Source organism: Triturus cristatus, chromosome 9, assembly GCF_964204655.1.
Source record: "Triturus cristatus chromosome 9, aTriCri1.1, whole genome shotgun sequence".
Taxonomy (NCBI): Eukaryota; Metazoa; Chordata; class Amphibia; order Caudata; family Salamandridae; genus Triturus; species Triturus cristatus.
The window spans coordinates 1,108,910,346-1,108,931,446 of NC_140592.1; the positions used below are offsets into that span (position 1 = coordinate 1,108,910,346).

General features: G+C 42.0%; 1 long non-coding RNA gene across 3 annotated transcripts in view; it reads left to right on the forward strand.

Annotated features, from left to right (window-relative positions):
• Positions 1 to 21,101, forward strand: part of LOC146799462 (uncharacterized) — a 96,003-nt gene that overhangs the window by 62,327 nt on the left and 12,575 nt on the right. For all 3 annotated transcript variants that reach the window (XR_014968918.1, XR_014968919.1, XR_014968917.1), the window contains 3 exons: positions 14,017 to 14,164; positions 15,060 to 15,148; positions 20,865 to 21,013. This is a non-coding gene — a long non-coding RNA (uncharacterized LOC146799462). The remainder of the gene's footprint in view (positions 1 to 14,016; positions 14,165 to 15,059; positions 15,149 to 20,864; positions 21,014 to 21,101) is intronic.

Here is a 21,101-nt window from a genome sequence, read left to right on the forward strand (position 1 = left end):
GGGTCCAGGATCGAAGTGTTGGCTTTTATATAATATAAGGAGGTGTTGAATCATGTATATACTAGCTAAACGCTGTTCGTATGGGGTAAGATTCAGAAATGTGTGTGCTAGTGCATCTTCACTGTATTTGTCGGGACAGTCGGCCCATAGTACTGCTGACCTGGCTAATTCTTGTTCATCCATGGAATCGAGCATATGGTACCCCCTTCGATCTCGGAGTAATTTATCAGTGGCTTGGAATAAGTGTTCAGGGGACCTTGTTTTTAACATAGGGGTTTGAAAATGTCTGTTACATTCTGGACGTATCGGACGTATCGGATCATTAAAGCCTCTAGTATTTATGTGGGGTCTTCCTCTACCTACGTAAGCTATCGTATCTAATTGTTCTGATTCTTGCTCCTCCTCTCCCTCTGATTCAATTCCGTCTGCTTCTCGTCTTTCTTTATGTATTCGTTCTACTTCTTTGCGGATCTTTCGGCACATAACTACTATGCATGACTGTTTATCATGTTTCTCGTCTGATATGTTCTGACCCCATTTGGCAAGTTTTTGCATGGTATCATGATCTGCCTCAGGCCTGTCTTGGTTCCTGATCACGCAGTTTATGAAAAAACGTAGTAGTTGTCTTTGTACATCCACTTTCTGGTATTCTATAGCTTCGTTAATACTTTCTGGGCCTCGCCCTGTTTGGACAAAGTGATATATATTGTCTAGATGTTCAACCATTCCTGGTATCGTCATTAAATACAATGTAGCTCGTCTTATACGTAGTGATGATAGTAGCAATCTGTCCTGTTTACCTGGCACTGGATCGTATCTACAATCCACAAGATGTTCTTTAAAAATGTCGGATGTCGCTAGTTGGGGTGTACGTTGGAGTGCTAAATCTCTAAGGGTCTGTTTATTTCGTGGCGGGGTGGCAAACATGTCTGTCGCACCTCCTGTAGCACCATCTGAGGTGCTGGGCAAGAAAGGATTCGTTGGACGTAAGATAGAAATTGTAGATGCGGGAAAAACAGTAGAAACGGACGGACCTGTGGGAATGGGCGTAGGAGTTTGTTGTTGCGGGGATACAGGCGGATGATCTTGGCGTTGAACACTATCAGCAAGCGGTGTGTGTGGTATGGTATTAGCATACTCGGGAGCTACGTCATCTAAATAGGAGGAAAGGAAAACGTCTTTTGCTGTTTTAGGATGTGCTTTTATCGGGAGTAATGGGGGTGTCAAGTTTTTCGGTATTTCCGGGGTGGCCTGAGGTAACCCTTTGGCCAAAAGAGGATACATACCATTCATAAGGGTATTTCTTTGTCTATCTACTTGTTCTGATTTTACTCGGGTACCTTCCTCAATTAATAGATTTTCTCGGGCTTTATTTGAATTCTCCCTACCTTTCTCTTCTTGTCTGAGCGCTTTTTCTGTACGTCTATATGATTCTTTACGCCATAATTCAATGGCATCTTTCTGTGACTGTCTGGCTTTCTTTTTCCATAATCCTTCTTCTACTCTCATGATGCAATCTGCATCCCAGGTCCCCGCTGCGGGCCACCTCTGACTTTCTGGCAACTCTTTGGTGTAGTCCACCCATAAATCAAGAAATAACACGGCATCTAGGCCATGCTTATGATACATAAAGTACCCTGGAGTGTCCCTAGGTGGGATGGGAACAGCTTCTTCGAGTACACCTTTTCTGGTTTTGATCTGTCTTAATTTCGAAAAGAGCGGCATTTTTAGACCTTATTACTTGAACACACTTAATACAATAAACACAATAATGAACAATCATTCACACCACAATATGTAGAACGTATTAAAACATTTAACATTTAACAGTTTAACGAACGATGATAACTAATAGAAAACTAGTTACTGACATAATACTGATACTAGATAATACTGAATTATATGCAAGACATACTAGATATACTGCTAAACAGTACAGATACACTGCTGAAACAGTGCAGACCGGATTTGTGTACCCAAACCCGTCTTGACCGGCACAGACTATGTGCACGTTTAAATGCCTCCCCGACAATGGTACTCACCGGGTAGCGCGGAACGGAAGGCCTCGGAACTGAACTGAAACTGGACCGGACTGGACTCGACTCGACTGGACTCGGGACTTCGGAACCTGGTGGGCCTCTGTATACCTCGGATCTTGCTCTCTCAGCTAGGCTCTGGTCGGGATACTTCGCACTTCTCACCGCCTCGTCTGGGTGTTGATCGCAGCCTCAGTCGCCCCCGCTTGGCCGGAGGGAGATACAGGAAATCCTGCAGGTACGCGTTTTTGTCTGTCCAGCTGTGGCAGGAGGCCGGGCCTGCAACGCACCTCCGGCGCGTGAGATGAGAAAGTGTCCCTGTTCGGGCGCCAATTTATGTGGTAAATATTTCATTACCGGTACTATTTTTTATGCGGTAAAGTCTAGTAAGAATAACTCAGTAAATATAAGAGGCAGAATCCGTGGTATTAGAGGTTCTAAAAGGCTTTATTCCTCTACAAAGGAATTACAATTCGAACTGCAGGCTTCAAATTCCATCACCATGAAGGTTCAGGAAGGAAGGCCATACATTATTGACAAGAAATGGTATTTATATGGAAAGCATTACATTAAGACAGATGCAAGAGGCGTAACAGCTGATAATACAGATATAATACACATACGTAATGAAAAAGGCGTAAACATAGGTGTAACTAAATACGTCATTAAACATGATGTCACAAGTGGGTGGATACATGAGAGAATCCTGCAATGTCAGCAGAAATACTTGGCAGAGATGCGCGCGCAGCCGCATGACGTGTGATTGACGTGCAACTAGAGGGTGAAGGGGACTTGACATTTAGCTCTACATGTGGAGACAGAAGTCTGGGGGGTCATGTCAACCTAATCCCAAATCATATCTGATATCTTATGTTTAAAGAACTGTATTATCCAAAAGGAAAAGTCTCTCGGACGGAATCTATTCTATACTGACTGTTAGTGCGTGTACAAGCGTCTAAGTGTCTACATGAGATGCGAGGGGGCAGGAATCTTCCATGGTAACAGGGGCTATGAATTACTTGCATGAGGACAGTGAGGCCTGGCCCTTTGCACGGTAGCTGGAAGAATGTTTACCTAAACTACTAGACAGGAATGCATCGGATGAGGAGCGGAGCAGATAATCTTGAAGGTGAAATACAGTTTTTGGCAGGCAACAGGCTGGATCAGGCACCGTTAGCCGCGCAGGGAGTAGGACAAAGTTCATGGATACAGATGCAGGCTCGGACTGGAGCTTTCAGAGGCAGAAGGCAGGAAAAGGCTTGATGGCAGAATTCAGGGCCTACTCGCCTGAGTCTGTAAAATGTGGAAAGTGAACCACATAAAGTCGGTGGCCTTTCATACTTAGGAATGGAATATCTGACCCATTCATAGCGGATCTGAAAGAGGACATGTTGACGGCGGACGCACATGTATTTGCGTCTTCATAACTGAAACTGGAGGGAACATACATGTACTTATAGCATGCACATGGAGCCGTTGGGGTCTACGATAGGGGACATAACTGATCACAAAATTCATATTTCCTCAACAGGACTGTGTCCCACAAGTACTTTGTTCCTATATTTGTGCATTTTTTATTTGAAAAATTAAATCGGTTGTCCGGCTGGACTTCCAGAATATAGCATTGATTCTGAACTATATTTATCTAATCATTATTCCAACTATTTGAGGATCATTGTTGTTTGTACTGAACTATTACCCAAGGTCCTCAACTACCTCTTTGGGTTCCCTTGTCCCTTAAAAATATGTTTTTCTAATATGTCAGAATTTTATATTTACTTTTATGTGTTCGCCAACCATCCTGATGTTGATTATTGTCTAGAGTACTATATGTGTGTCAATGTATATGTTTAAATTTACATGTTTAATAGTGATAGTGTTTGTGTGTCTTACCTCTTGTTAGGTTTTTATTTGTATATATATTCTTTTCAGCTCTGACGAAGTTCCGTAGGAACGAAACGCGTTGGCTGTGCCGTACTGTTAAAAGAAAATAAAGATTTTGTCACAAGACTGAAAATTCGTAAATTGTGCTACATTGTGCACCGTCCTTATTCCTCAACGGCTTCTTATCTGTATTTGCAGTGGAGCATAAGTGTGGCATGCTCCGGACGTCGCGTGCACAAACCAAGACTTTACTAAGTGACTCTGAAATGTGATGTGCTTAACCATGGTCAGCTACACTTTCTTTCTCTATTAATGGGGAGATTAAGTGATTTGACCAGAATCACAGAAAGTTGAGCTGAAGGAGAAACTCCAACCTGGTTCCCCAGTTGCAAAGTCTGCAGCTCTGGAAGTAACACCACATCATCTCCCCTAGGTGCAACATTTATTCAAGTGGTCAACTGGATAAAAAAACATAAAGATTACAAATAATTTAAAAGTTCTTTGTAGCTATTTGAAAACTCTGAAAATATGTCGTCATTTTAGTTTTTCAGAGCACTAACCATAATTTTGATGCAAATATGTAATTTCTAAAGGAAATGCTCTAGGTATTACAGTTTTGATTACATCAAGATGACGTCAGGCGTTCCACACTTTTGTAATAAATATAGAATGTTAGCAATCTAGTTGTTCATTGGGATACTGTTGAGAGGCAGAGGCCAGGGGCACGGACTCTGAAAATTGAAGGCAGGTAGGAGAGTGCAGAGGCAACAATTTGGCCACACTGGGCAGGCAGGAAGGGCAGTGGCAGCACAACAGACTATGGAGGGCAGTGGAAAGGGGGGCAGGGGCAACAAACCAACAATACAGGACTGGCAAGAGAGACTGTGGCAATATAATAGACCATTGTGGGCAGAAGGAAGAGGATGTGGTAGTATAACCATACATGCCAACAGACCTATTTCAGCCAGGAAACGTCCACTGTTTTAAAGCTCAAATGGGCTTTATTTGATCTGTCTCCAGTCTACAATCTCCTCTTTTTCAATGTAACTCAAGGGGGAAAATCTATACCCCAGTTTTTTTTCAAAATCTCCCTCTTACCAAGTTCAAAATGTTCGCAAGTATGGTACATTGGATCATGGTAGGCAGGAGGAATTGGGGTAGGGACATGGACTCGGATAACAGAGGACAGGAGGGACATGGAGAGGTGCACCAAACTGACCCTACAGGGCAGGCATCAGGGTTTGCAGCAGCACAATACACCACACAGGGCATGCGGGATGGGAGTGCAGCACAACAATCCATAGAAAGCAATAGGGAGGGGACAGGACCATGCACATGGACAACAGAGAACAGAGGGGAAAGAGGCAATGGAAGCTAGCTGACCATAATGGACAGACAGGAGAGAAAGCTGCAGCATAACAGACCATAAAGGGCAGGAGGGACAGATCAGGGGCATTACAATGGAACAGACAAGCCAGGAGGGAGGGAATAGGGGTCTGCACATGGAAACAGAGGGCTGGGGGCAAGTGGGCAGGGCAGGAGCAGCAAGATGACCATGGAGGTCAGGCAGGATGGGCACTAGAAACAAGAGACACCATGGAGAGCAACAATGAGACTATGATGGCATACACACAGACCATGGAGGGAAGGTGGGAGGGGCAGCTAGCTGACCACACAGGGAAGGTGGGAGGGGCCATGGCAGCGCAGAAGACCATGCATGGCAAGTGGGAGGGTTAGTGGCAGCACAATGGCTATGATGGGCAAGAAGGAGGGTGCAGGGGCATGCACAAAGGACCATGGAGAATCGAAGGGAGGGTCAGGACCTGGGCACAGACAAGAGAGTTCAGGAGAAGGGGCCTCACAACAGACGGCGCGGGGCAGGCAGGAGGAGCAGTTGCAACACAACAGACAAGGGAGGGCAGAAGGGTGTGGCAGTAAAATTGACCATGGAGGACAGGAGGAAGGGGATAGGGGTATGGCATGTGGACAGGCAGTGTGGAGGTGGCAGGGACAGGTTACAGTCATCTGACAATGCTAGGCAGGTGGGAGAGGAGTGGCAGCTCAACAGAACACTCAGAGTAGATAGGAGTGGTAGGTCCATGGAACATGGTGGGCAAAAAGGATGGAGCAGGGGCATGCACAAAGACATCGGAGGGCAGGGTGAAGGAGAATAGGGGCAGCCAGCTAAGCACAGAGGCTAAGCAGGAGGTCAATGATGGGCCATAGAATTGGGCAATGGAGGGCAGGAGGAGTGGACTGGTACATCAAGCTAAATGGAGGGCAGTGGCAGCACATCAGACCATGCATGGCAGGAGGGAGGAGGCTAGTCCATGGATTCAGACAACAGAGGATAGGGAGGAGGTGGATGGGGCAGCAAGCTAACTGTTCAGAGAAGGTGGGTATTAGGAACTTTATTGTTTTTAAAATGTGTGTCTGTGCGAACTACTTAAAATATGAACAAGTATGCAGCATAATCTCACTTTTATTCAGGAAGAAGGGAACGTTTGTGACTGTGATTCCGGGCTCACTTGGCAGAAACATCCCCTGACCCTCCAACCCCCATCGCAAAATGTAACGCCTGTGAAAAGGGTAGGTGGACGCAGTGTTATATAGAACATAGTCCTGAGAGCACAATTGAAAATGAAAACTAGATATAGTATATGGTATAAACTATGCACCAAAAAGTGTGATATAAGATGAACCGGGGCATGAAATATAATATGCAATACATTGTGCGCAATGACAGATTCATTGGAGAGCGCGAGATAGCACAGGCACTAGTGCGTGCTATGCGATATGCGCCTTGGAGTGTAATATTTCCCATTTTAAAAATTGTTTTTTCGTTAAAAAAAGGGGTCAGGCCCTGGTGGATGGGGTACCCAGGACCCGAAAAACAGTAAAATAGGAGGGGCCACACAGCCTCCCTACTAAAAAATAAATTTAAAAAAACCAAAACCGGCATCTCACCGGAGGCCCTGCCCCCTCACTGCACCACTCTGCAAACTTGCCCCGTGGCGCTTTGTAAGTTGGGGGATTAAGTCTCCTAGAATCCTGAGTGTCCCTGGGGGCTAACTAGCCTACCATGTCCCTCCAGTATGCGCCACAGAGCTGCGTTGCAGAGAGGTGGTCCGAGGTCCCGCCCCTTTTTACACCTTTCTGCAACGCAGCTCTGTGGCACTTACTGGAGGTACCTGGTGGGCTAGTTGGCCCCCAGGGACCCTCAGGATTCAAGGGGACTTAATCCTACAATGCGCCAGTGGGTGTGTTTGCACAGTGGAGCACGGAGGGGGCGGGGTATGATATTCAAGTGTGCAAACACACACCCTTACGCGTTGTAAATTGGGGGATTAAATCCCCTTGAATCCTGAGGGTCCCTGGGACCCAACTAGCCCGCCAGGACCCTCCAGTAAGCGCCACAGAGCTGCATTGCAGATGGTGGTCCGAGGCCACGCCCCTTTTTACACCACACTGCAAACGCGGCTTCTGGTGCACTGCTGGTGGGGCGATGAGGTCCCCTTGTGTCCTGAGGACCTCAGGACACAAGTGGACTTCATCCATCCTCCGCCATACAGATTCTCAGACAACCAATCAATAACCCAAATAGACAGTCATGTAGCTACTCATCAACCCATGCAGCCGCTTATACACCAACTGAGAGACTGATACAGACATTTACACATTTTACTCAATAACCCATGCATTCACTAAGATACGCTTAATCAGTCACTTATACAATCAGTCACGCTCCTACTAAATCATCCATTCAGACACTTCTACACCCACTCATTCTTCAAAACACCTTGGTGTGTGTGTATATAACATATTGAAACTTTACAGAAACACACATTCACTGGATGATGTCATCAGTGATGTCATCAGTGATGTCACTGACCATGGCATGAGTGATGTAATACGTGACGTCATCAGCAGTGCATTGCAGGGGCGCGAGTTATAGTTAGCTCTGCTAACTATAACAGCCAAATTTCTCTGGTTTTGTATGAGTGAAATGTCCAACTAACTATAACATCCCTGAAACCTGTGTTTTTTTCAGTGAATTTCTAAGGTTTTTTAAATGCTAATTTCTACCTATAACGTCGCTCAAACCTATGTATCTTTCAGTGAATTTATATATATATATAATATATTCACTGAAAAAACCATAGGTTTCAGGGGTGTTATAGTTAGCTGGACATTTCCCTCGTACAAAACCCTAGAAATTCCCCCGTTATAGTTAGTTCTGCTCTGCCCCCTTGTCGCGTTTTGCGTTTTTTTTTTTTTTGGTTTTCTTGTGCCTCGTGGCTGCCAACACTTCCTGATTCAGAGTGTTGGCAGCCAATTAGCATTCAGCTCGTGCTCAGGAGGGTTCGGGGAGGGTGCGGGGAGGGTGCACGGATCCTCCCCGGCCATAGATATCACTAACTTTTTTACCCTAATTTTCTCAGACTACTGAACGGATTTACACCATTTAAGCAAAAGGCACAAGTCTGAACTGAGAACTACCTCTTTGCCAAATTTGGTGTAATTCCGTTCAGCAGTTCGGGCTGTAGCTGCGACAACAGATCCTATGAGAAATTGCATGGGGAAAACGTGTTTTGGGACCCCCCTTTTTTCTCGGCCCCCGCTTGACGAATCACCACGAAACTTTCAGGGTAGGAGCAGAGCGGAGCTGGCCAAATGTTTGGAAACTTTCGCGAAGATTCGTCAATCGCCGCCAGACTTATTGGGAATAGAATGTTTCGGATTTCCTATGGGAAATAGGTCCTAACTATAACTATCTACTGGCAACCGCCAGTAGATAATATATATATATATATAGAGAGAGAGAAAACAACAGTTTAAAAGCACACATTGGACAGCAACTGAGAGTTCAATTGAAACAGTCATGGGTAGAATCAACAGCAGTTTTAAAGTGTGAAGAATACACAGTACAAGTCTGTGTTCTTACCACTTTCTCTGTTATTTGCTCACTGGGCAGTTAAGGGCACAGAGAGGCTGGGGCTGCATGATGGAGTTGGCTGTCTTTGGGTTCCCTACACAGACCTTAAGGGCCTCTGAAGTTCGTGTAAGAGGAGGAGGGCTCAGGGTTGCTTGAGAGCTAGAGCGCAAATCAGGAAAGCACATGCTGATGGCCAAGGGACAGGGAGATGCTCCCAATGTCAGACTCTTCTTGGATACTGACAGGCTTAATCCACACTTTGCAGGCCCTGTTTTATGCTGCAGATAAGGGCCAAATCTAAACCACTTAAAATAGTGATTTTCGCGCACTTCAACAACTCACCTTTTCTAGCCAAAAATGAGGAGTGCTACATACACTCTCCAAAGACAGTTTAGACCATAAAGCAAACCAAGCAGTCCCTTAAACCCACTCTGCTTAGCCTCTGGGGTGTTGGTTGCATTTTTACATTTTAAAAACACAAGGGGTGGGAGGGCTGGGAAGTTGTCCCTGCAGTCCTAATCACAGTACAGAGAAAACTAGTAGAGAAATTCAAACAGTCACTGTGAGCAAAAACAACAGTTTTAAAAGCACAAATTGAACAAAAACCAAGAGTTCAATTTAAACAGTCACTGGTAGAAAAAACAGAAGCTTAAACAAAAAATCTGAACAGATTCTCACCACTTGCCTAAGATTACAGAATTGTTGGCTTTGACTACTGGTGCAAAGTGATTCACACACTTAACTACGCATTGGCTAAGTTGAACTCCCTCCTGAGTCTAGTCACCTAACAGCTTTTGTTTCCCCTGTAGGTACTTATCAGTACTGCATCATGCTTATGGTTTGGCTCTGTGGTCTCAGTTTTTCAGCAGGTCATGTGTAACATGCTCAAGGACATCAAAGCTGTGGCTATCTTTCAGGGCAGTGCACTTATTTTTGCTTCTGAATTTGTAGTACATGATTGCATTTTGGAAAATGTATTGCATATTTTTAATGAACGTGGTGTAGTTCTGAAGCCACAAAAGTGCGAATTTCTAAATCACATTGTGGAATACCTAGGTCAGTCATTTTGAATGAAGGAATTCAACTGAAACTAGGGGCAGTCAATGCTCTCCTTGAAGCATCGCCACCCACTGACAAGACAAAGTTACGTCTTTTTTAGGTTTGATTGAAATCTATTCTCATTTTATCCCCAATTATGACTCTAAAATAAGACAGATCAGCAATCTCCTGAAGAAAAATGTGACTTTTTTCGGAATAAGAAGTCTGAAAATGCTTTTAAATCGATCAAATGACCACTTGTGGATGTAAAACGTTTGCAACTATATGATCCCACACTGACATGTTCTTTGACTGTTGATGCGAGTGGTTATGGCTTGGGTATCATTCTTACTCATAAAACAGTGGATGAGGAATTCCCAGTGGGCTTTGCATCAAGAGTTCCTGAAAGTACAGAGTTTTACTACTCTGGTACTGAAAAAGAACTCCTACCAAACGTTTTACACTCCGAATCAATCATAAACTGTTGGGCTACATTTTGGGAGGCATAAATGTAAAAAGTACATACCTTCAACTAAACCTCTTTAATATCAGTTTGATATTGTTTATATTTCTGGTGGTAGAAATACCAGAGAAGTAGACTACATATCCAAGTTCCCGCTCAAATGTGACACTGGGGAAAATGAGGTTGAGGATGTTGAATCAGATTCTTACCTTGAGAATTGTTTGATTTCCTCAGTTGAGGTCAAAAATGTATGTACATGTTCTTAGGTAGACTGGAGGATTTTGCCCTCTGATAAATCCTCACTAGTCCAGGTTGTATATCATATGAAAGAAAGGTGGCTAAAAAGAAAAATGTAGACCTTTTGCCAAAGAAGCTGACAAACTGTCTGTAGAGGATGGTTTGGTGGTGAGGTCAGACAAGTTGGTTCCCCCATCTAGTCATAGACCCGTGTTAATCAACAGAACACATGACAGGCATCTGAGGGTCCACCCTTACCAAACATTAGAACGTGAGTTGTTTTGGTGGCTCCACATGGATAAAGACTTTGAGGAGGTGGTGAGAGGTGGTGTAATATACTCAAACCAGGTATCAAAACTACTGACTTACCATTTGGGCCGTGGAAAAAGAATGGCATTGACGTAATAGGTACTTTTAACCCTTAATCTCATCACACATGCTTCATCTTGTTCATGGTTAAATACTACTCTAAGGGCCATATGTAGGTGGGCTAATACCGGTCGGTAACGGCCGAAAATCTGTACATTTCCCGTTACTGACCGGTATTTAGGCCTTTGCGATGTAGGAGGCTGGATTTAAGGATTCTGTAATTTACCGATTCGTTATTTTAAGGAAACGGTAAATTACTGAATCCTTAAATCCTATGTAGGGGGCACTCAAGTGAGTGCATTTTTGGTTTAAGGATTCGTTATTTACCACCAACTGCAAGTTGGTGGTAAATACCGAATACCTTTACAAAAGCAATTTTGTGCTTTGTTAAAAGTGCCATGTGGCAGACATACATTACCTTAGGGCATGTATGTGCGCCACATGTGCACATATGCACGATTCAGGGGTGCAACAGGTTGTCCATGTGACACCCTGCCACCCTTGAATATGCTCCCCCTATTACCGATTCGGTATTTACCGAATCAGTAATAGTGAATGGCTTTCCATTCATACCTATGGGCCTCCAGGCCCATAGGAATGAATGGGAAGGTATTCCTTATTACCGATTCGGTAAATACCGAATCGGTAATAACGAATATTATCGAATCGGTACAATTTACCGATTGTTTACCTACATTCTATTTACCGATTCTTAAATACCGAATCGGTAAAATTCGGTATTTAGGAATCGGTAAATAGAAATTACCTACATATGGCTCCAAGTGGCCTAAAATAAGGTTGTCAGTGAGTCCAGTTCCAAAACTTTTACTGACTTCATGAAAGATGTGTGCTTTAGGGAAAGAATCCATGATACTCTGGTGTCCGACAATGGAGTTCGATTTTTGAGAAGAGAGGTGGAAAGTTTCCTCAAGAGAAGTGGGATTAAACATCTCAAAAGTTCATTATACAACCTGCAGACCAAAGGTCTTTTAGAACGCACTAAGAGAGTTGTGGTTGTCTGCCTTAATTGAGCTTTGGGTAACAATTGTGCTGTCACTAACATAATCGCGTTTTTATAGAACTACACCTCCACATTCCTCTACCTTTGCGTTGCTGAGAGGAAGGAAAGCCCCCAACTGAATTCTGTCCAGCATGGCTATTGAAGTGGCTCAAGAATTAAGTATCTTTGGCAGCACTTGATTCATTAGTGAGAAAAACAGTGTTATATGCCCAGACAAACAGAAATTTTGGTATGATCAAAGCAAGAAGGTCTAAGACGGTTTTCTTGTAAAAAGGTGATTTTCTTCACATAAAAAACCTTTTCTTGTAAAAAAAAAAAAGGGAGAAGCATTTCTGTGATCCTATTCTGGAAAAGATTTGTGGTAGTGCAGTTAGACTGAGTGGTGGCCAATGCTGGAATATTTCTGGGGTTGTGAAAGTGAAGCCAGACAATGCTGTTGAGTGGATAAATCCTAATGTGGCCGAGACGATCTCCTTAGAAGAGACTGATAGTCATGTGCCTGGTAAAGAAGGATACCTTGGTGGCCCATCTTCTCTACCCATGCAAAAGAGTTCTTGTCACCACAACATACCTGTTAGATTCAAAGATTAGTTATTACTGTATTTCACCTTGGTTATCTCTGTAATTTTGCCTCCTAGTCTTTGCTCTCGTTTTTCTTTTTCTTTTTTTTTGGTCTCACATCCTATATCCCTCCTGTCTCCTGCTTTCTTTTTTAGACAACTGTCTTTGTTTTAGAAGGGGGAATTATAGGTAATATTTTAAGCGTGAATATCTTCCTCTGTCTGATCTTTTGTGCACAGATGGCTGGCACACCTAATGATCCGTGGAATGTTACCAATCAAATGTTCAATGTTGTGGCTTAGAAACTGTTGTGACTGACCTCATGCCTGTGCGCTCAAGGGTGGTGTCATCTCAAGACCTCAATAAACAGTTGAAAATTGGACTGTGATGAAGCATGGGCCGAATACAGAAACCAGTTTCGAACCAGTAGGAAGTTTTATCCTGAGACTTAGTCTCTGAAATGGATGTCAAAACTTCTCAGCAGGGCAAGTTATCAGACGAGGTCCCGGTGAAGCCATTGCCTTTGGCATGAAAGCTCTAAGTGAGAGAAATTATAAACTTGTACCTAGGGAAGATTCCTTGCTGGTCAGGGATAATATGGCACCTTTGCCTGGTGAAAATGTCTATGTTTGGACTGTCAAGCAAGCCACTCACCTGATCTCCTTGCTCTTCTTTAACAACGACCGAACCCCAATCTCCCCAGAAACTCCCCAAACGGCACAGATAAGTGAATTCTCTGAAGTCTGGAAGGTCCCCAAGGGGAAAGGGGGATGGGAATCTAAAGGACAAAAGAGAGACTCTTTTCTAGATGCTGACACTTTGGATACTTTGCTGCGTCTTCGTTAATTCCTTCGTACTGCGTAAATGGTAAGTAGTCCCTGGACTGGTAGCATCCGAGTTTTATCTAAACAACATACCATACGTGAGGTATGTCATAAAATAAAGAATATCTGGTTTGCAAGTTCTTTACATAAGTATTCACATATCAGTATTATTAACTAAACATTATTAGCTGCTCCTTACAATTTAAGGAATATTCTCTATAACTTGTTGTCTAAGTTCTCTTTGTCCAGTGAAAAGAGAAAAATCATAATAATAGTAACCTCCTTTAGTTTAGATGCAAATGTAACAGTTCTCGAGTTTTCTGAACATTCTATAATACAGTATTACCTATGATAAGTGGTAATCCCTCTTACCACTGAATACGTTAGGTTCATAATAAGCGCTTTATAGTCTTATTATGAGCAATGTCCTTGCGTTGGTTCTGTATCTGCCAAAGTTCAGAGATTGTCCTTATGTCTCTTGATTATCAAGTCCTCTGAATTTTTAAACAAGCACTCCTGTTCCGCGACAACTCAAAGTTATTGTGAAAATCAAATCTGAAAATAAACTCACCGATCTTTTTCAGGTAGTATATACAGGCCTTGTAATAACGTGATACTTATCTCTTTTGTTTGTTTTGCTTTAACAGGATCGGCGAACCGGAAGCGGAAGAAGATTCCCAGCTGCACAGGAAAAGGAAACGCCACCCCAGTAACCAGAGAGAAGCCAAGAAGAGCAGCCGATGTCAGAAACAGCCAGGGACTGGAGACGCACCGCACCAGATGCTGGAGAAACAGGTAAGGGCTTCGTACGTCGAGACCAAGCACTGAACGATGTGCGCGAGCAGTTTAAATACTTTTCAACCGCTCGCGTATGCCGTGTGAGTCCTAATCGTTGTTCCAGCACGTGAATGCGAATGCAAATGTGTACCGGTTATTCACTCACACGTTTTAGCATGAATAGTATTCCTCATGTTGTTCCAGCACATGAATGCAAATTGTTACAGTTTGAAACATGCTTTTGCCTACGTTGGTAATTAACCATGTGCTTATTCTTGTGCCTGGCAGTTCTTTTGTTTACTAGGAAACGTTTTACTGCTAGCATAGATTAGTGAACCTGTTTACAGCAATTTGCAATATTCTACAATCATATTCAATATCATGAAATAAACATGAACATCATAACTATGATTCATATACTTTAATACAAACAAGATAGCTCAATATAAAGGGATTGGAGCAAATCATGAGGAGAATCTGAGGGTGTGGGATTTCTGGGATTTCAAGAGGGTGCAGCATGAGTGGGATTTCTGATAGTCGTGAGTGTCACGAGTCGTGACATGGACTTAGTCATTTTTGTGGAGCTTCAGGTCTCAGTGGGGAAAGGGGATTGGGAGAGAGAAGAGACAGTCAGCCAAACTTGAATTCCTTTCTGTATATCTCTTCTGGCTTCTTCCATCTGCGATTCAGCCCTTCTTTTCGAAAGGAACCTGTATTAAATTACAGTCACACTCTTCTCAATTATCTCCTTACATTTAATGCTACAATTCTACTATATTTTCAATGAATGTATTGTATGTACCCAATTTTGTTTTGACTGTTGCTTCTCTCTCTGTAATTAATCTTTTCTTTTTTCTAACATCAACACTGAAAGTTTTTAGTAATTAACTGTGTTAACACTTTTCCCACTCAGGGTACTTGTGTGTCTTCAAGAGCCAAGAATCGTCTCCAAGAAGGTGACTTCGATCTGGAATTCAAGTCCTACTTCGATTTCTTGATGAGGTGAGAATGATGTCTTAACTTTGCCTGACGTACGAACTGAGGAACATGCTACTTTAAACTTGAAATAATTCTTTCCTTCATTTCCTCTACATCTATTGCCTGCTTAGCAATAACTCAGCTAGTTTTAAAGATCCCTTAGAAAATTAATTTTCTAACGCGAGCGAAAAATATTTTTAACATGCGTTAGTAATTGGCCGTGTTAAACTCAAGTTTATTCCTTCACGCGAGCAGAAAGAATTTCCAACACGCGTCACTTAATTACCATTAAACTGGTGCCTTCCTTCGGAAATAAACTTGTAAACACGAGCTGAATAAAGAGTTATTTTTAGCTCTTCAGCTGTTCAGAGGTTTAATCATGAGCGGAGAGATTTCGTGACTCGCTTACTGTCAAGCACTTTTTAAAGAAATATTTTCTAATTACTGAATTCAGCTCCGACTCGCAAGCTGTTAAGAAATAACGCTTCTCATTATCTCTTCAGAGGTTTATCCCGAGAGGCAACTTACTCAAACTAAATACTCTCAGAAATTACCCAAACGTGAGAAAGCTAAAAACGTTGGGATTAAAGATGCCAGTACCCTGACTAAACTTTCACGGAGCAAGGGAAATAGCTTCTAAAAGACATCAATTCTTCAGTGAAGTGCGCAGCTCAGAGGTTGAGCGCACTGGACATTCCAATTCTGTCTCTAAGGTGGCAACACTTGTATGTAAAGCTGTTTGTGATTTTTTGGCAGACATCTTAGGTATTCTACACTTCTTCTGATAGCTGTGATGCCTACCTAAGGGCAAGTATACTCCTTCTGATTGTAGTCAAAGACTGTGGGGTTCTGACAGTTGCCCCTCTCAAGGAGGAATTCACCTGCCAGGGTTTGCTTTAGAATTTTGTATGAAAGGCCTTGACCAAACGAGTGGCATGTACATCTGAATGCAATTCCCAAGATCTTTCCTCTGGACCATATCCCTTCCAGTCTACTAAATAATAAACGTTCCCTCTACTTAACCTTGAATCAAGTATTTGTTTTAATTCATATTCAGTTCCTTCATCAGTTTACACAGGTTTGGATGGCAGAGTAATCCTTAATCCATCAGTAACTTTTTTTAATAAAGAGACCTGAAACACTGGATGAATTTTCATATGGTGTGGTAGCTTCAATTTATAATTCACTGAATTTACCTTTTTAACGATTGAATAGGGACCCACGAACATGGGCTGTAATTTCCTATTTCCTTTCAATCTAAGGTTCTTTTAATTAAGCCAAACTTTTAAATCGGGTCCTTTTTTTATCTACATAGAAATTGTAGGTTTCTTTTTGCCTTGGCTAAGTTCTTGTTTGCCAATTGATGTACAAGAGTCATATGATGCCCTTAGTCTTCTGCCGCTGGAACTGTTACTTCCTGAAAGGTCATAGTAAAATTGGGATGCCGGCCATAATTCAGGTAAAAATGAGTATAACCAGTGGATACATTTTTGGCATTATTATGTGCAAACTCTGCTGCCCATAAAAACTCTGACCAATCGCCCTCTATGTCTAACAGAAATAACCTCAGGTATTGTTCTAATTCTTAATTTGTTCTTTCTGTCTGTCCATCTGATTCGGGATGATAACTAGTGGAAATCTTAGTTTCTATATTCAATTCTGTTGGAAAGGCCTTCTAGAAGTGTGACAGAAACTGAATTCCTCGGTCTGAAATTATTACTTTAGGAATTTAATGTGTTTTAACTATGTTCTGAATGAAGGCTTGGGCTAATGTTTTTGCAGAGGGTACCCCTTTTAAAGGGATAAAATGAGCCATCCTGGTGAAAGTGACTACACATACTAAGATAGTATGAAAACCTTGGTTTGAGGGTAAGTCGACTATCAAATCTAAGGTCATAGTGTGCTATGGATGAGGAGGATTAGGTAAAGGTTGTAATAACCCCTTAGGTGAATGTCTCTCCGATTTTCCCCGAGCACAGACTTCACAAGTGTCCACATACTGGTGAACGTCTTTGGTCAAACCTGGCCACCAAAATTTTCTTTTCACTAATTCTGTAGTCTTCCCCCCCTTATGACCTGCCAACAGATTGTCATGGCATTCGTATAGGGCCTTGTCTCGTAGTTCTTGAGTTGGTAAACATAGGGCACCTTCTAGTAATGGTAAATTTCCTCTAACTTCTCTATCAGAACTTTGACTAGCCCATTCATTCATCTCTTCCTCAGTCATAACCTTTTGAACAGCCTTTTCTATGGTTCCTTGTAAGACTGCTTTCAGTGATAGTTATTTCCGAGAGTATTTTTTGGTTCATGATTTTCTTCTGCAGGTTTTCAGTGCCAACTCTTGCATTTCCATTTCTCGAGCTTGGTCAATAAGTTATGACAAAATCAAAATCGGCGAAATACAAAGTCCATCTAAGTTGTCTTGGAGTTAACGTTCTTGCTAACTTTAAGAATTTCAAATTTCGATGTTCGGTGTAATGGTCACCGTATACCTAGCTCCCATTAGGTAATGTCTCCATTCCATAAAGGCATCCCTTATTGCTAACAATTCCTTCTCTATGATTGTATCATTTACTTCCGGTGGGGTTAACTTTCGTGATCGATAGGCCACAGCATACAATTGTCCTGTCACCTTGTGTCTCTGGGACAACACTCCACCTAAGGCCAAATCAGAAGCATCAGTTTCAACAAAAAACGGTTCTAATGGGTTAGCATGAAGCAAAATAGGTGCCGAAGTGAAATCCTTTTTCAAAGATCAGAAAGCCTTTTCAGCATCATCTGACCACTCAAATGGAATTTCTTTCTTCAAGAGACGTGTAAGAGGAATTAACTATTTGGAGAAATCTTGTATGAATCTTCGATATAAATTGGCAAAACCAACAAAGCTTTGAATCTCCTTCACATTTCTGGGAGACTTCCATTCTGTGACTACTTTTATCTTCTTTTCATCCATGGTCACTCCCTTGGAGAGAAGACAAATCCAAGAAACTCCATGGATTTCACATTAAAGACACATGTCTACAACTTCACAAACAAGATGTTCTGTCTTAGTTTTTGTAGCACTCCTCTCAAATGTTTTTCATGCTCCTTGACAGAATTGGAGTTAATCAAAATGTCGTCAATATATACAATCGTGCATTGATTGATGAAATCCTTCATGACATGATTTATGAAATATTGAAATGCCTTTGGGGCATTGCACAGGCCGTGAGGCATTACTTGATATTCATAGAGTCCATATTTGGTCCAGAAGGCCGTTTTCCACTAGTCGCCTTCTTTCATTCCAATTATATGATAAGCGCCACTCAAATCCAGTTTAGAGTAGACTTGCGCTCCTTTCACCTGATCCAGAAGAACTGAAATCAAAGGGAGTGGGTACCGATTTTTAATTGTGATTCGATTCATTGCTCTGTAGTGAATACAAGTTAGAAGCTTGCCTCCCTTCTTTAGGACAAAGAATAGAGGTAAAGATACTGGGGATTCGGAGGGTCGATTGAATCAGTTTTCTAAATATTTCTGAATGTATTCCTTCAGATGTTGGTCCTCTTTTTCTGTCAAGGCGTGAATTCTACTACAGGGTAGATTGGAACCAGGCTCCAATTCTATTTTGCAATCATAACTCCTGTGAAGGGGTCATTTTTCTGCTTCCACTTCATTGAATACGTCCTGAAAATCTGCATTTTCAGGAGGTATTTCTGTAGTCTGAATCACACATACTGTTTTTTCGCCAGTACAAGGTAAAGTTGCAGGTGTTCTTTCAAGACTGGTTTCTTCTCTTCCGAAACAATGCTCTTTACAGTATTTTGAATCCATGGCAATAGATCTGGGACTCCAGTTGATTGTGTGATTATGCTCAGTGAGCCTGGGTAGACCCAGTATCAATTGAAATTGGGGGGCATCTATTAGGTTGAACTGAATGTTCTCATGATGTCCTTCAGAAGATATTCATTCTATTGGTTCCGTTTGACTTACAATTGGCCCGGATGATAGATTCAATCTGTCCACAGCTTGAACTGGTTCTCTTTTAGCCTTCCAAATTGTTTTTAAACCTATTTTCTCTGCAAATTTCAAGTCACAAAAGTTTCCTGTTGCTCCTGAGTCAATCATGACAGCGACGTTCTTCAATCTTGATTCTCTCGAATCAAGGGTCATGGACAATATCAAATGAGGAGAGGAAGATTGCAAAGTGTTGGCCAATTGATGATTTTGGGGAGTTGTGTTTAAATCTGCATCCATCAGCCCAACTCCTTCTACTGATGGTGCTGCAAGTTTTCCTTAACAGATATTTTAGGTTTCTTAAGATAGTTCAACACAAAATGCCCACTCGCACCACAATAAAGACATTGCTTGTTTTGTCTTCTCTCTTTTTCTTCTTAGGAAAAATGGGCCTCTGACTGTATCTATTTGCATTGGCTCCACTCCATGCTGACTTCCTTGTGACGTTTTTGTATTCTCAGTCTTAACTCAATCAAATCTGGACACACTTGGATGAAATCTCGCCTTTTTTAACCCTTTCTTTCACTTTGGCGAAAATCAATTTCCAGCACCAAATCAATCAATGCTGATATTTCTGTAGGTCTATTAGGGACTTGGGCAAGGGCATCCTTCAGATCTCTATAAAAAACAGCTTTTCTCTTACTCTCAGGCCATTCTGTTTCCACAACTAGTTTTTTGAACTGAGCTAGATATGCTATTAAGTCTCGATTTCCCTGTTTTAGCTATAAAAGCTCATTATCTGTTGCTTGAGATACTTTTTGTCGGTCAAAGATTCTAAGAAACTCTTTCTTGAATTAATCATGTTCGTATAAAACTGTGTCTTGTTACTAGGGGCATTGACCTATAGGCAGCATTGCCACTAAGGTAGGACAATATGAAAGCCACTCGTGACTGTGCATTGGGGAAAATTGCGGTACGACACATAAAATGTAGAGTACACTGGGTTAAAAAGATTTGTGCCTTTTGGGGATCTCCATTGAAACACTCTGGAGAAGCGAAGGGAATTACTTGAGACAAAGAGTGTATAACTTGTGTCGTGACCGTGGGTATTGTGCTTGGTGTGGATGGTGTGCCTACTTCCCCAGTTGATGAAAAATGTAAACCTGTGCCTGCTTCTAAATTACTCATCTTTATTGTAAGAGCTGAAGTTTCTCTTCTTGAGGTGACTATCTCATGTCTCAGACTTTTATTCTCCTCTCTAACTGCCATTAATTCTTTTTGGATTGTCCTCAGTACCTCCCCTAACTTCTTTAGGTCCATACCCTCTGCCATGCTGCGTGGGTGGAAGAAACACGTGGGCACTCCACTCTATCAGATCAATGCTCTTCAGTATTTTACATGGTAGCAGCAGAACGATGGTCACAGTACCCCTCCAAGAACTTTTCTTGACAGATTTTAATAACTCACAACTGACAGATCAAGTCTCAGGGGAGGAAGGGGGTTGGGAGTGAGAAGAGACAGTCAACCAAACTTGAATTATTTTCTGTATATGTTCTCTGGCTTCTTCCTTCTACGATTCAGCCCTTCCTTTCAAAAGGAACCTGAATTAAATTACAATCACACTCTTCTCCATTATCTCCTTACATTTAATTCCACAATTCTACTATATTTTCAATTAATGTATTGTATTTACCCAATTTTGTTTTGACTGTTGCTTCTCTTCTGTAATTAATCTTTTCTTTTTTGTAATATCAACACTGAAAATTCTTAGTAATTAACTGTGTTATTTCATTTCCCACTCAAGGTACTTGCGTGTCTTCAAGAGCCAAGAATCGTCTCCAAGAAGGCGACTTCAATCTGGAATTCAACTCCTACTTTGATTTCTCGATGATGTCAGAATGATGTCTTATCTTCGCCTTACCTACAAACTGAGGAACATGCTTCTTTAAACTTGTAATAATCCTTTCCTTCGTTTCTCCTACATCTATTGCCTGCTTAGCAATAACTCAGCTAGTTTTTAAAGATCCCTTAGAAAGTTAAT